General features: G+C 44.9%; 2 long non-coding RNA genes across 2 annotated transcripts; both read left to right on the top strand.

Moving 5' to 3' along the window:
* The first annotated feature begins 10,303 nt into the window (after positions 1-10,303).
* On the top strand, positions 10,304-13,159 carry LOC137224406 (uncharacterized). Its single transcript, XR_010943331.1, has 3 exons — positions 10,304-10,767; positions 12,425-12,562; positions 12,983-13,159. It is a non-coding gene; the product is annotated as an uncharacterized lncRNA (long non-coding RNA).
* A 988-nt stretch (positions 13,160-14,147) lies between these two features.
* On the top strand, positions 14,148-15,416 carry LOC137224405 (uncharacterized). Its single transcript, XR_010943330.1, has 2 exons — positions 14,148-14,397; positions 14,835-15,416. It is a non-coding gene; the product is annotated as an uncharacterized lncRNA (long non-coding RNA).
* The last annotated feature ends 808 nt before the right edge of the window (positions 15,417-16,224 follow it).

Genomic DNA, 16,224 nt, shown 5'->3' with positions numbered 1-16,224 from the left:
TGTGTGGAAAAGGTTTAACGAATGAGTAACAGAACTGTTACTTGTGGATAGTGATTCCATTGTGGAGAGAGAGAATTGGGGAGGGATTCATATAGATCATCAATACATCTGTAATAGTTGACTTTCATTAAAAAAAGATCTGAAGCAAACATAGAAAAATGTTAGCCTTTATTCACTCCCAGTTGTGGACACGTGGGTATTTGTTATGTTATGGGTGTCAACAGTGCTTTTCTGTGTGCTTGAAATATTTCATAATGAAAATAATAGATGTGAAAGGAAAAGGAAAACCAGGAGTCCTGCATTTGTGGAAGCGTTTAAACAGAGGCTGTACAGCTGTCTGTGCGTACAGTGAGCCAATGCTTCTTGCATGAGGGGTGTTGGGGGCTTCAGCAATGCCCTATATATCAGATAAAAGGGTTTGAACATGATTTGTGGGATGTCACAAGTGGTGGGGTTGCCCCCATCTCTTTGAGCCAGTTTCCTCATCTAAGAAATGGAATGCTGTGAACTGAGGGAGGCTGTGTGTGGATGTAGATGGGGAGCATCATGCACAGTAAACATTATGACCTGGGCTGGCTCAAGGTCTCCCTTGGGAACCTCCAGTAACAGACAGCTTGTCAAGTTGAGTAATATTTAAACAAATGTGTAGAGTGGAGCCTTTAAATAGATTTTGAAAATGGCGTTCCATTTTCAAGGACCACAAAACCCATGCTGGGTAAAAAAGGGGTGCACTAATTCCATCATTGAGAGTTCAGAAAAAAATCCATACATCTATGACAATTGATTTTTGACATGGTTGTCAAGACAATTTAATGGGGAAAGAATAGTCTTCAACAAATGGTGCCGGGACAAGTGGATGTCTACATGCAAAAGAATGAAGTTGGATACCTGTCTCACACCATAAATGAAAATTACATTAAGATGTATCATAGGCCTAAATGTAAGAGCTAAAACTATTAAACTCTTAGAAGAAAACATAGGTATAAATCTTTATAACTTTGGGTTGAGTTTCTTAGATATGACACCAAAAACATGAGCAATCAAAGCAAAAAAATAGATAAAATGGACTTCCTCAAAACCAAAAATGTCTTGTCAAAGACACTAACAAGGAAGTGAATTTTTACAACTCACAATATGGTAGAAAATATTTTCAACTCATGTATCTCATAGGGACTTATATCTGGAATATATAAAGAATTCTTACAACTCAATAATAAAAACAATGGCCCAATTAAATAATGGGCAAAGGATTTGAATATACATTTTTCCAAAAAAATACATGATGATCAATAAGCATATGAAAAGACACTCAGTATCATTTGTCATTAGGGAAATGGAAATTAAAACTACAATTAGATATGACTCACACACATTAGGATGGCTATAAAAAAAGATAGATAATAATAAGTGTTGGTGAGGATGTGGAGAACTTGGAACCCTCATTCATTGTCAGTGGCAATTTAAAATGGTGTAGCTGCTGTTGAAAACAATTAGGCAGTTCCTCAAAAAGTTAAACACAGAGTTACCATATCACCCAGCAGTTTTACTGATAGTTACATATACAAGAGATTTAAAACCATATGTTCACAGGCCTCAGGAAGGGAGGTTGGCTAATATGGTGGAAAAGAAAGATGCTTAGCTCACCTCTTCTTATGGGCACACCAAAATTATAAATATTTGGCAAATTGGTACAGCCACTATGGAGAACAGTATGGAGGTTCCTTAAAAAACTAAAAACAGAGCTATCATATGGTCCAGCAATCTCACTCCTGGGCATATATCTGGAAAAAAACCCATAATTCGAAAAGATACATGCATCCCAGTGTTCACTGCAGCACTATTTACAATAGCCAGGACATGGAAGCAACCTAAAGGTCCATCAACGAATGAATGGATAAAGAAGATGTGGGATATAACATATAATGTAATATTACTCAGCCATAAAAACGAATGAAATAATGCCATTCACAGCAACATATTTGGCCCTAGAGATTGTCATACTGAGTGAAGTAAGTCAGACAGAGAAAGACAAATATCATATGATATCACTTATACATGGAATCTAAAAAAAATGGTACAAATGAACTTATTTACAAAACAGAAATAGAGTCACAGATATAGAAAACAAACTTATGGTTACCAAGGGGGAAAGTGGGGGAGAGATAAATTGGGAGATTGGGACTGATGTATACACACTGCTATATATAAAATAGATCACTAATAGGAATCTACTGTATAGCACAGGGAACCCTACTCAATACTCTGTAATGACCTATATGGGAAAAGAATCTAAAAAAGAGTGGATTATGTATATGTATAACTGATTCACTTTGCTGTACATTAGAAACTAACACAACATTGTAAATAAACTATACTCCAATAAAAATTAATTAAAAAATTACAACTATTTGCAGGATAACCATTGATGAAAAAGATATAAAGAAGAAACTACAATGAGATGGGTAGGAGGGGTGGAGTCGAGAAATAGTCAAGTCCCATGTTATCCCCAGTTAGCTGATCTACAAACAGGTGGATAATTACAACTGCAGAGGTTCTCCCAAAGGAGTGAGAGGTCTGAGGCCCACATTGGGGGTTCTGTCCAGCCCAAGAGTCCTGCACCAGGAAGGTGAACCCCCAGAGCATTTGGCTTTGAAAGCCAGTGGGGCTCACTTTTGGGAGTGCCACAGGGCTGGGGGAAATAGAGACTCAACTCTTAAAGGACACACACAAAGTCTCACATGCTCTGTGACCCAGGGCAGAAGCAGTAATTTGAAAGGAGCCTGGGTCAGACCTACCTGCTGATCTTGGACAGTCTCCCAGAGAGGCAGGTGGAAACTGTAGCTCACCTTGGGGACATAGACACTGGTGGCTGCCATTTGGGGGACCTCATTCTATCACATGGACACTAGTGCTGGCAAGTGCCATTTTGGAATCCTCCCTCTAGATTATTAGCCCCAGGACCCAGCCCTGCCTGACCCAACAGTCTATAGCTGCCAGGGCTGGGATGCCTCAGGCCAAGCAAATAACTGGGCATGGACATAGCCCCACCCATCAGCAGACAGGCTGCCTGAAGATCCCAGGAGACCAAAGCTGCCCCTGGACACGGTCCTGCTCACTAGAGAGCCCAAGACATAGCCCCATATATCAATGTGCAGGCATAACAACCAGGAACCCCAGGACCCTGTAGCCTGAGATGCTGGGACACTGCTCTACCTACCAGTGGGCAGGCACCAGCCCCAGAATCCCCTGGGCTCCACTCCCACCCACCAGCAAGTCTGCTCTATCTTTGGAACCTGCTTCATCCACCAGTGGGCAGACAACAACCTCAAGACAATTGCAGTCCTGCAGCCTGTAGACCTGGCCTACCCACCAGCAGGCCAGACCCGCCCTGAGACTGACTGAGCCCTGGTCCTGCCTGCTAGCAGGCCAACACAAGTTTTGGGACACCCTGGACCTTGCAGCCAACTGTGTCAGGAATCAGCCCCACGCACCAGCCATCTGACACCAGCTCTGGGACCCCTGGGCCCTGCAACCAGACCCCAGGACATGTCTCTGCCTGCCATTAGGCTGTCACTAGCCCCAGGATTTGGCTTTACCACCAGGGGGTGGGCAAGAGGCCTGGGGTCACTTGGACCCTGATTCCAGCCACCAGTGAACTAGCACTAGCCCTGGGACCCCCTGGGGTTCTGCAGTCAGCCATCTCATGATCTGGCCTCACCAACCAGTGGCCTGCAGTCTCCACACAAGGCAGGACCTGGCACCAACTGGACTAGGAACAGTAGTCAGCTCATCACAACAGAAGTACTCACACAGCCTCTGCTGACAAGAAGACAGTACACTGCTGGGACACATAGGATGTCTCCTAAAAACTTGACTTCCTCAAGTTTGAGAAATGTAACCAACCTATCAGACACATAAAAATAAAAACAGCAACTTAAGTAAAATGAGGTGACAGAAGAACATGTTCCAAAGGAAGGAACAAGATAAAACCCCAGAAGAAGAACTAAGTGAAGTGGACTTAGGTAACCTATCCAAGAAATAGTCCAAAGTAGTATTGTAAAGATGATCAAAGAACTTGGGAGAAGAATGATTGTACAGAGTGAGAAGTTAGAAGTTTTTAACAAAGGGTTAGAAAATATAAAGAACAACCGAACAGAGAAGGAGAATACAATAACTGAAATGAAAAATACACTAGAAGGAATCTAAATGATAGACTAAATGATACTGAGGAATGGACGAGCAAGTGGAAAGAGCATCAGCGGAAATCACTGATGCTGAACAGGAGAAAGAAAAAAGAAATGAGGAGTTTAAGAGACCTCTGAGACAACATCAAGCACACTAATATTTGAAGAAGAAAATAGGAACAAAAAAGACCTACAAAAACAACCCCCAAACAATTAACAAAATGACAATGAGAACATACATATCAATAATTACTTTAAATGTAAATGGGCTAAATGCTCCAATCAAAAGGCATAGATTGGCTGAATGGATACGAAAACAAGACTCATCTATATTCTGCTTATAAGAGACTTACTTCAGATCTAAAGACACATACTGAAAGTGAGGGGTTGGAAAAGGTATTCCATGCAAATGGAAACCAGAAGAAAGCCAGGGTAGCAATACTTATATCAGACAAAATAGACTTTTAAACAAAGACTGTTACAAGAGATGAAGAAGGACGTTACATAATGATCAAGAGATCAATCCAAGAAGATACAATTGTAAACATATATGCACCCAACATAAGACCATCTAAATACATAAAGCAAATATTAACAGACATAAAGGGAGAAATTGACAGTAACACAATAAGAGTAGGGGGCTCTAACACTCCACTTATATCAATGGATAGATCTTCCAGACAGAAAATCAATAAGAAACACTGGCCTTAAATAACATATTAGATCAGATGGATTTAATAGATATATATAGAACATTCCATCCAAAAGCAGCAGAATACACATTCTTTTTATTTTTTCTCTTCCCTGGCCTGATTTGTTTATTTATTTATTTATTTTTTAACATCTTTATTGGAGTATAATTGCTTTACAATGGTATGATAGTTTCAGCTTCACAACAAAATGAATCAGTTATATATATACATATGTTCCCATATCTCTTCCCGCTTGTGTCTCCCTCCCTCCCACCCTCCTTATCCCACCCCTCCAGGTGGTCACAAAGCACCGAGCTGATCTCCCTGTGCTATGCAGCTGCTTCCCACTAGCTATCTACCTTACGTTTGGTAGTGTATATATGTCCATGCCTCTCTCTCGCTTTGTCACAGTTTACCTTCCCCCTCCCCATATCCTCAAGCCCATTCTCCAGTAAGTCTGTGTCTTTATTCCTGTTTTACCCCTAGGTTCTTCATGACACTTTTTTTTCTTGAATTCCATACATATGTGTTAGCATACGGTATTTGTCTCTCTCTATCTGACTTACTTCACTCTGTATGACAGACTCTAGGTCTATCCACCTCATTACAAATAGCTCAATTTCATTTCTTTTTATGGCTGAATAATATTCCATTGTATATATGTGCCACATCTTCTTTATCTATTCATCCAATGATGGACACTTAGGTTGTTTCCATCTCCGGGCTATTGTAAATAGAGCTGCAATGAACATTTTGGTACATGATTCCTTTTGAATTATGGTTTTCTCAGGTTATATGCCCAGCAGTGGGATTGCTGGGTCATATGGTAGTTCCTTAAAAAAACTACACATTCTTTTCAAGAGCACATGGAGCATTCCCCAGGATAGATTGCATGCTAGGCCATGAAACACTTGGTGGGAATGTAAACTGATGCAGCCAATGTGGAAAACAGTATGGAGGTTTCTCAAAAAGCTAAAAATAAACTACCATATGACCCAGCAATTCCACTCCTAGGTATATATCTGAAAAAAATGGAAACCTTAATTCAAAAAGGTACATGTACCACAATATTCATAGCAGTATTATTTATAATAGTGAAGATATGGAAGCAACCTACTCATCAGCAGATGAATGAATAAAGAAGTTGTGATATATATATGTATATATATATATATACATATATATATAAGTTGTGATGTATATATATAATGGAATATTACTCAGCCATAAAAAAGAATAAAATTTTGCCATTTATAACAACATGGATGGACTTGGAAGGTATTATGCTTAGTGAAATAAGTCAGAGAAGGACAGATACTGTATGACATCACTTATATGTGAAATCTAAAAAATAAAGCAAACTAGTAAATATAACAAAAAAGGAACAGACTCACAGATACAGAGAACAAACTACTGGTTACCAGTGGTGGGAGGGAAGGAGGAGGGGGAAAATAGGGGTAGGGAATTAGGAGGTTCAAACTACTATGAATAAAATAAACTACAAGGATGCATTTTACAGTGCAGGGAATATAAACAATATTTTATAATAACTATAAATGGAAGATAATTTATAAAACTACTGAATCACTATGTTGTATACTTGAAACTTGTATAATATTGTACATCAAATATACCTCAATTAAAGCATTTAAAAAACCAAAAACAAAAAAGTTCATATAAAAACTTATGCAAGGACTTTCATAGTAGCATTACTCATAATAGTCAAAAAATGGGAACAACTCAAATATCCACTAACTGATGAATAGATAAACAAGCTGTGGTATATCCATTACAATGGAATATTATTTAGGCATCAAAAGGAATGGAGTACTGATACACAAAACATGGGTGGAAAAATTATGATAAGTGAAAGAAACCAGACACATCAGTCCACATATTGAGAAAGAGAGTAGATGAGTGGTTGCCAGGGGCTAAGGGTAGGGGGAAATGGGAAATGACTGCTGGTAGGGACAGGTTTTTGGTGATGGGTGAGGAAAAAGTCCTAGAATTAGATAGTGGTGAGTGTTGCAAACCTTGTGAATAAGGTCAAAATGATTTTAAAGTATAATTGTCCACTTTTAAAGGGTGAATTTTATAAGTGAATTATATCCCCATTTTAAAAAAAAGATTAAAAAAGGTGACTCTGTTTGGAAATGGGGTAGACGGTGAGGAAACAGGGACAGGAGCTGGAGGGGGAGAAACCAGATCCTGTGATACTGCTTGAAGCCCCATATCCGGTTATGCCAGAAGGCAGACTACCTTGGAATGTTTCAGTTATGTGAGCCGACAAATTCTCTGCTTCTTAGGTCAGGGTGGCTCAGGTTTTCTGTCACTAACACCCAAGGGTGCCCAGGCTGGCACTCATGCCCTCTGATTTCCTGGGGGCCTGGTCCCTCCAGCAGCACTTTTCCTTTTGTTTCTCCCCTCTGCCTCTATTGGCTTCTGCTTCATGCTTCTTCCATTTAAAAAGGAACTCTCCTCGAGTCCACTTCATACCTTTCTCTCTCCCCCATTTCACTCAGATCTCCCTAAGCGTGGCCTACATTTGCTATTCTCTTCCCTCACAGTCCCTTTCCATCTTAACCTGGGGTCCCTGTCCCACACTCCCCGGCAGCTCTACTGCCCTCTTGTGGTCAGTCTCCCGCACGTCCTGCCCTCCATCGTCCTGGCCCTCCCTACATCTGGGAGGGCTCTGAGCTCTCTGGGCAGCCCTCTGACCTCTGCTCCTCGGCTTCCTGGTGGCCCCTGCCTGGTCTACTCACCCCTGGACGTTTGCGCCTCCCCTGACTTTGGGCGAGGCCTCTGCTCTGCTTCTTCTCCCTGGGCAGCGGTCTCCATGCTCCAGCCTCCTAGCTCGATTCCTCGCAGCTGGATCCCCTGCTTGTGCTTGGCCTTCTCTGACCCCCCTTCTCTTTTGGAAACACCCCTGTGGACCCAGCCACCTCTCCCCCTCTTCCTGCAGTCACTGAGTCACGCTGTGCCAGGTCCCCTCCTGAGCACTCCTGGCATCCCTGCTCTCTCTGTACCCCCATCACACTAGAAGCTAAGTCACCCAGCCAGCCACGCAGTTGGCTCCTGGGTGACTTAGTTTCTAGTGTTCTCCCCTCCGGTTCCACCTCTTGCTGTGCTCAGGTTTAAAACACACATCCAGGTATGCCACTCCCTGCTCAAACCCACACGGGTTCAAGTCCAAGCCCTTGGTGTGGCACTGGGCCCCTGGCGCTGGCTCCCATCTGCTTCTCAGATGTGTTTCCTGTCATCTCTGCTTATACTTAAGCTCCTCCTACCCAGAACTGCCATGGGTTCCCACGGGGACCACACTGCCCCACTTCACTCTGCACATGTCCCCTCCCACTGTCACCCCTTTCCCAAGACATTCTTGCTCTTGCTTTATGATTGGACCAGGTGACATGTTCTTAGAGATGCTTTTCTGGACACCCCATCCCTCCACCCCGACTCAGGCCAGGTCACGGGCTCTTCCTGGTTTCCATAACTTGTTGGGCTTTATCTCTGTGAGGCTATTTACAACATCGTTTAAACGGTTTTCACATCTATGCATGCTGTGTGCTTCTGGAGGGCAAGGCTGTGTGTTCCCAGAGCCCAGCATAGTCCCGGCACCTACCAGGTGCTCAATCACAGTTTAATGAAAGAACAGGATGAACTAGAATGGCTATCGCTCCCGGGTTACTGACTACATGCCAGGCACCACTCTACGGACTCTTCTTATATGAACTCATTTAAACTCCACAACAACCTTATGTGGTGGGCACCACAATTGTCCCCATTTTACAGATGAGCATACTGAGGCACAAATGAGACTAAACAACTTGCCCAAAGTTATGCAGCTGAATTCAAGCCAGCTCTAGGGGCTGGCCTATAACCCATCACACTGTGCTGCTTCTACAGCCCAGTCCTCCCCAACTGCTGACTTCTGTGCCACAACCCCTACACTGGGAATGTCGATGCCCCGTCACCTCCCCCACCTTGCTCAGGACCCAGCTCAAGGTCCCACTTGCACAAGTCATGCTCAGTCCACCCCGAGCTCCCTGGCCTAGCAGCGAATGAGCCCTTTACATGTACCGTTCATTGGAACAAAGCACTGCACCCCCAGAGCTCATTCTAGGCCCAGAGGCCTTGTACCCTCTCAAAGAGAGCTGGTGACCTATGGGCCCATCAGACATGGGCCATTAAGAAACACCATCACTGATAGCCGTGCCTTTGAAAATGCCATCTTTTTGTGGGGGATGTGTTAGTTTACCTGAAAGGAAAAAGAGACATAGTTTTAATGACTTTCATTTATTTGGTATTGTTACAGTTCCCAATGTGCTGCCACTTCCTGGCTGTGTCTTGTTTGCTCTCCCCGCTTCCCTGGGCAGAGTTCAGGACAGGTTGGCTCCAATTCACTGAAGAGACAACTGAACGTCAGCTGCAGGCCCCACAGCTCACCGGGACCCAGTTTGCTGGCTCTAAGCTTGCGCTTGCTCCCCATGATTCTAAGCACTCTCTGGCCACGAAATGACCCCAGGACAATGTCGTTCAGCTGGCAGATGGCTGAGAAAGCCCTGCACTTAGGTGTCTCAGCACAGACCAGGGTTTTGACCCTGGGGTTAGGACTTCAATGTATGAATTTTGGGGTGGGGGGAACAATTTGGTTCACAACAATATGTATGTGTGTTTGTTTCTTTTTTTAACACTTTATTGGAGTATAATTGCTTTACGATGGTGTGTTAGTTTCTGCTTTATAACAAAGTGCAATATGTATGTTTTTAAAAGAGAAAACTGCCTTGGTAATTAGGAACACAGTGGGACGCCCTCATGGGAGGTCAGTGCTGTTGACCCCTCAGATGTGACTGTACATGGAGATAGAATCTTTAAAGAGGTAGTTGAGGTAAAATGAGGCAATTATAGTGGGTCCTAATCCAATAGGTTTGGTGTCCTCATAAGAGAGGAGGAGACACCAGGGATGCATCTGCACGGAGGAAAGGCCATGTGAGGACACAGCAGAAAGGCGGCCTCCTGCAACCCGAAGAGGGAAGCCTCAGGAGCACCCAACCCTGCCGACACTTTGATTTTGGACTTTAGTCTCCAGAATGGTGAGAAAGTACATTTCTGTTGTTTATACCCCCAGTTTCTGGCGTTTTGTTCTGGTAGCCCTAGCAAACTAGCAAACTAATGCATACATATATTGTAAAGCTCTGTTGAATCCTGTGACCATTTATTTAGTGCAGTTTTTCAGTAGCCCTAGTTTTGTCAACACTGTTAAGTTTACCTAAATATTGAGGAACAGACTCCATAACTCATGTCGAAGTCACCCTTTGAAGGGCTGTGCACTATCCTGCATACTGATGAGGCAAGAGCTCTGGGCAGCATCCAGCTTGGCCCCTCACTCCCCGAGAGGTCTGGGGTAACAGGCAGACTTGACCCAGCCTCAGTGTCATCAACTGCACGATGAGTCTGTGGAGACATAGGATTCAGTTCCCTTCCAACCTCCAAATGCCATCAATTCCTGATGGGAGAGGGAAGGAGATTTCTGGCTCAGTGATGCTCTGAGATATTCATATTTCAGGTTGGGAGGGTCCACAGCCCCCCACCCATCTCTTTCTGTTGAAAGGCTTAAATACAAAAGGCCCTTTAGTTCCTTTGCAGGACTGGGGCTGGTGACATGACAAGGAGATTGCTCAAAGAGATCTGAAAGAGGCTGGAACTGCCAGCTCACAGGAGAGGTGGCTGGAGTTTTACAAGAACTTCAGCGAGTGCCTTTGAAACTTTCTGCTATTCAAGTCTGTTTAAAGCTTGCTTCTGAAGCCTGATATCTTTCAACTGGTTGACTTAATTCTTCCCTCCTGCCTCGGGGGCTGAGCCCAGAGGAGCCTTGCAGGACAGCGGCACTTGTGAGTGAAGCCCCAGGACAGGTGGCACTCGGGACAGGAGCCTGGGAGCATGCAGGGGCAGGCCTCATAGCGGGACGAGGTTCAAGGATGGGGAGAGCCGGGGGGAAGGGCGGGGAAGTGGACCCTCTCCAGGCCAAGTCCTGTAAGGGGCCCTCTGTGTTGAAGGCAAAGCCGAGAAAGCACGACTTTTGAGGCAGACACCATGAAAAGGGGCTGAAGAAGGGGGTGAAATTAGTTTTCTGTGGCCGTTCAAATGAGAACATGTCATTTTGTTCTGTGGCACCTTGTAAACTGTGAAGTGAGGGACAGTTACCGTGCCCCTTTGGGGATGACTCGCTTAGACGTGGCCAACAGGAATGCTGGCCAAGCACAGACGTGAAGGCCAGAGGCTTCTGAAGGTCAGTTAAGGCAGAGACCTTCATCTTGGGGTACATGTAGCCCTAGAGGCCCGTAGAGGGGCTTCATGGAATCTGAGTCACATGCAAAGCATGGTCATTTTTACAGGGATAAGGACCATAGCTTTTGTTAGATTCGCAAATATGTATGGCCCTTAGAAGGTTCAGAAGCTTTAATTTGGGGTGAAATATGGTGAATGTTAAACTAGAACCTGCTCGAATGCTTTTCTGTGGGAGGGCTGCCATGACGTTATGGCAGGAGAAGGTGGAATCTGGGAAACGATATATTTAGAGTTTATCCATCACTCAGGAGTGAGAGTGATCCAGGGTTCAGGGACTGATACTGGCTCTGGGCCAGAAATATATCCCAAGAGAAGGAAGGGCACTCAGAACAGTAGCCTTGGACCACTTGTTGGTGAGACAAGCATTTGACATGTATGATCTGTCAGTTCTCACAGCTACCTTGGTGTGAGTACCATGGCCCTACTTTATAACTGAAGAAACTGAGGCTCAGAGAAGTTAGAAATTTGCCCAAAGTCACCCAGCTAGCAAACAAGTCTCGCTAGAGTAGCAACCCGGCCCTACTGTACCCCTCAGCCTTCTCTCATTATACTCTGCAAGCCTCTTGGGGGGTTGACACCTCCTGATTGGCGGGCCCACTTTGTTCTAGTTCTGCAGCCAGCCAGCAGCCTTTTGGGGGCTCAGAGCGGGTATCGTCTGGGAGGGAGTTCTCGAAGCCATGCCCGAGACTAGGGCTCTGGTCTAATCTAATTCCTATTATGCTCAATAAATGGTCTTTCTGAGTCATCAGTTGGTTTCATTTAAGAGCATTTTAGGAGAATTGGTTCCCAAATCCTGTTACTTCTGAGCACCCACAGGGAATTGAGTTCTGGGGTCAGCTGGTCACTCTGGGTATCTCTTAGCTAAAACAGACATAATTGGGGAATGAGTCTGCACTTGTATCGGGAGCAGTTCATATTAGATACCCAGAAGAGCAAATTTATACTAGGAGGTGAAAATCATTATTAACTAGACATCGCGGGTCCTGAAAGCCAGTAGCAAAATCTCCAAAAAGAAGGGATTTGAGGGGGGCCTCAAGAGCGGGCAGGAATAGCAGGAAGGGGTGAGGGCTGTGTGATCTGTCTCTTCTGAATTGCTCCTTTTACATCTCTAGAACACCATCATTAATAAGTATTTACTGATAACCTGTGCAGTGTGAAATAGTTTTGAGTCCTTCACACTTTAACCATTTGTTCATCCAGCCAGCCATTCAAGCAACCATCCGTCTGGCACCGAGGAGTCCATCCAGAAGATGATGATGAAGATGAGAGTGAACATTTATACTGTGCATGCTGGGCACTGTTTACTCATTCAGTCCTTACAACAACACTTGGAGGAAGGTACTAGTATTATCCCCATTTTACAGATGAGGAAACTGAGGGGGCAGAAAGATTCAGTGATGTACCTAGGATGCTCAAGTAGGCAGGAGTGGGAGGAGGGATGAGAGCTAGTGGGCAGGTGTCTGACTTGGCATCTGGGTTGACAGAGTGTCACTGAAGCGCTTTGAGTCAGAACCCTAGAGTCTACAGACAAAGCAACTACAGCTCTGTTCTCCTAAGATTGTTAAACTGTTACACCTCTCTTACCTCTGAAAGAGTTTGTGGCTTAAAAGGCTGAGTGAGGGGCTTCCCTGGTGGCGCAGTAGTTAAGAATCTGCCCGCCAGTTCAGGGGATACGGGTTCGATCCATGGTCCAGGAAGATCCCACATGCTGCGGAGCAACTAAGCCCGTGTGCCACAGCTACTGAGCTTGTGCTCTAGAGTCTGCGAGCCACAACTACAGAGCCCACGCACCACAACTACTGAAGCCTGTGTGCCTAGAGCCAGTGCTCCGCAACAAGAGGAGCCACCGCAGTGAGAAGCCCGCACACTGCAACGAAGAGTAGCCCCCGCTCGCCACAACTAGAGAAAGCCCGCACGCAGCAATGAAGACCCAACGCAGCCAAAAAATAAAATAAATAAATTAAAAGGCTGAGTGAAATAGACTGTCTATAGCTACCGCTGGGTGGTACTCATTAGAAGTTGAAGGGAGAGTAGAAGTTTTCTGGCACCAGAAACTAGCAGATGACACATCTCTACCGTGATTGTGGTTCTATGTTTTGCTAAAGCAAAGAGATCTTACATGGTTTTCCTCATCGGAAATTTGATTAAACTTTTAAAACTTTTATTTTAATGTTTTGAATCCACATTTTTGAAGAAAAATGGTTTTGTGTCTAAATCTGAGTGTGAAGGTTGCTAAGAGACTGCTTGTAGAGCACAAATACTTGGCCTTATATAAATAAGAGGACCTGGGAGATCGGGTCCCATGCCTTATTTTCATGAGGACATGGATATGACTTGTTCAAGGTCAGACAGCAAGAATTTGATGTACATTAGAAATAACCTCGGTCTTTTACATATGGCCAAGAAATAAATAATAAGAAAGAAGGAAAATCATTCTTTTTTAAGGTTGAGATGTGTTATCAACCCAAACTCCGTTAGTTACAAGTGATAGAAAAACAAACTTAAGTGACCAAGCAAAAATAGAGAAGATACCCCTTGCTCATGGAAGTGAAAAGTCCTGGATTCCGGCTTTAGACACGGGGCTCAAATGATATAATCAGGTCTCAGTCTGTCTCTCAGCCCGCTTTCCTCTTTCTATCTTGGCTTCATTTTCAGGCAGGTTCTTCTCACAAGCCACCAAAATGATCCCAGTGCCTCCAAGATGGCTTACGTCCTTACAGGCTTAGCACATAGGGAACCCCTCCCCATTTCCCACCATCAACAGTTCCATCGCATTAGCTTGGATTGGCTGGGTTGGGGTCACCTGCCCTCACTTGACTTACCGCCAGGAGGGAGTGCAGCGCTCCCATTGGTCAACATGCTCACCCTTGCATCAGGGGTGGGCTCAGACCCACTGCAAACCACACTGCCTCAGGGTCACGGCATTAGCAGACCCAGGAGAAATGAACGCAGGCGGGCAAAACAACAGATGTGTGATACAAGTTTTCATGAGAGCCAATTGCTCTTAGACAGTTTTCATTCTCATTTGGCTTTTGCCATGGAAGGACCTGTAGTGTTGACTGATGCCATGAGAAGAGTTAAGAACATCTTTTGGATTGAGAGAAAAGTAAACAGAGCACTCTCATCTATATCAGGGTTTGGAAGCAAGCCCCTGGAAGAAGACACAGCTGCTGGTAAGAGTTTTAGGTGCAAAGTTGCTCAGAGCACCTAGAAGTGTGCCCGTATTCTGGGAACATGAGCTCAGCCCTGGCTTGTGACTGTGGGCAGGTGATTGCATGTCCCCTCAGGGCCTTTTCTATGTGGCTCTCCCCTGCCCCCACTCTTCCTCCCTGAATAACTGGGGACCGCACTGTTCTAGGCTGGCTGTACATTCCAGCTACAGAGAAATCTCTCTCCATTTTAGCCATCCTTCTGCTTCAGGGGCTGTGGCCCAAGTCAAGTACTCCTTTTCATATTTTCCTATGACTCTCTGGTCAAATAATCCATATGGGGAAGTGTCTTTAGTGCTTAATCACAGACTCCTTCATTAATCTCTTATTTTCTTCCACTATCTCTTCCCACTTTTGCCTCATTATGTCAAGAAAGTTCCTCCCTCTTCATGTATCTCTAGACACACCTCCAGCCTGCACGAGGATGCTTTCCTGCCTCAAGGAGTAGAAACCTCCCTCGAATTCAACAGAAATTCCTGCAAAACAGGAATTCCAGAGGCGGGGCCACTGTGGTGGCAGTGAAGCCCAGGTTTGGTGTCCCTGGGTTCTCTGGCCCTGAGCTCCTCTGCTGCTGCTCTGTTCTCAGCAGCCTCACTTGTGCTGGCGTAGTGGCTTCCAGAGGCAACTGGGACAGGTTCATGCTCAGCAAGAGAGCTGAGAAACCTCTCTTCCACCCACAGGGTCAAGGACCATTCCTTCAGTCCACCTGGACCCACGTAGGTCTCTCCCCACTCCCTGGACCAATGACAGTTGCCAGAGGCATGCCAGGTGCTGACTGGATGCCTGAACACATGAGATGAGCTTAGCATGCTGGCTCCACTAACCAGGACCCTCACTGGAGCTAGAGCTGGTCCAGGGGCCTTGGTCACGTGGCTTGAGTGGAGGAGGGAAGAAGGCTTGGATGCAGGTAGACCTTATCTTGTGTTTAACTGGGCTGTACATGTTTAATGGGTTCTAACATAAATATTTTTCATTAAAAAACAGTATTGCTGACATGTTATGATTTAAACAGACCTTTAAAGATTTAAACTTATAACCTAAGCATCATGTATAAGATGGTTTGTTTGGAAAAAATATATAACCTCATGCCAAACATCTTATTTACAAATGCATTTATACCAATTTAAACTCTGTTGGGATGAAGCATTGATCAGAATAATTAGGTCTTTGTTTGGGGAACTGAGGTCACTCAGACACCTTCTTAGAGCTTTGGGGATGCCCTGTCCGCCCCACCACAGGACCCGTGTCAGGCACACGTACACACAGACGTGCTTCTCTCTGGGGAAGCTCGTCACACCCCCTCGTATGAAGATGCTCACCTGCGTTTATCCTTTGCCCTTTCTCCCAGAGTCTGGGTGTAGACAAGTGGTCTGTGGCCCTCTGTGTATTGATTAGAGTCTGTGTTTGGAACAAGGTAACTTGGGGTGTCATCTCTGGGTGCCCATCTTTAGCCCTTTCTGAAGAGTATTCTGGTTGGGGGGCAGAAGATTTTGGGTAATAAGAAGCTATAAATGATGCTACCCCCAGCTTAACTGGTATTTCCCACCCTCTTCCAACTGGACCCCTGTGCCCGGGGGTTTCCTGCCCGCCAGTCTGTCCTCCAGCAGTTACAGGGTGCGGACAAACACGCAGGAGGTCCTGCAAGTACACGTTGGGTGGGAGCACAAACTTGTCAGATCTCTTCAGATTCTGGCCAGATGGACTTCTCTGTCTTCATACTTAAAGAGGGGACACTGCTTCCTATAATCTATTTGGCTGCCGTACACTGAGGGCTTACTCTGTGCTGGGATC

The sequence above is a fragment of the Pseudorca crassidens genome, chromosome 5 (genome assembly GCF_039906515.1).
Source record: "Pseudorca crassidens isolate mPseCra1 chromosome 5, mPseCra1.hap1, whole genome shotgun sequence".
Taxonomy (NCBI): domain Eukaryota; kingdom Metazoa; phylum Chordata; class Mammalia; order Artiodactyla; family Delphinidae; genus Pseudorca; species Pseudorca crassidens.
The sequence above is the reverse complement of the archived record's forward strand: the minus strand, read 5'-3'. Positions and strand labels throughout refer to the sequence as shown.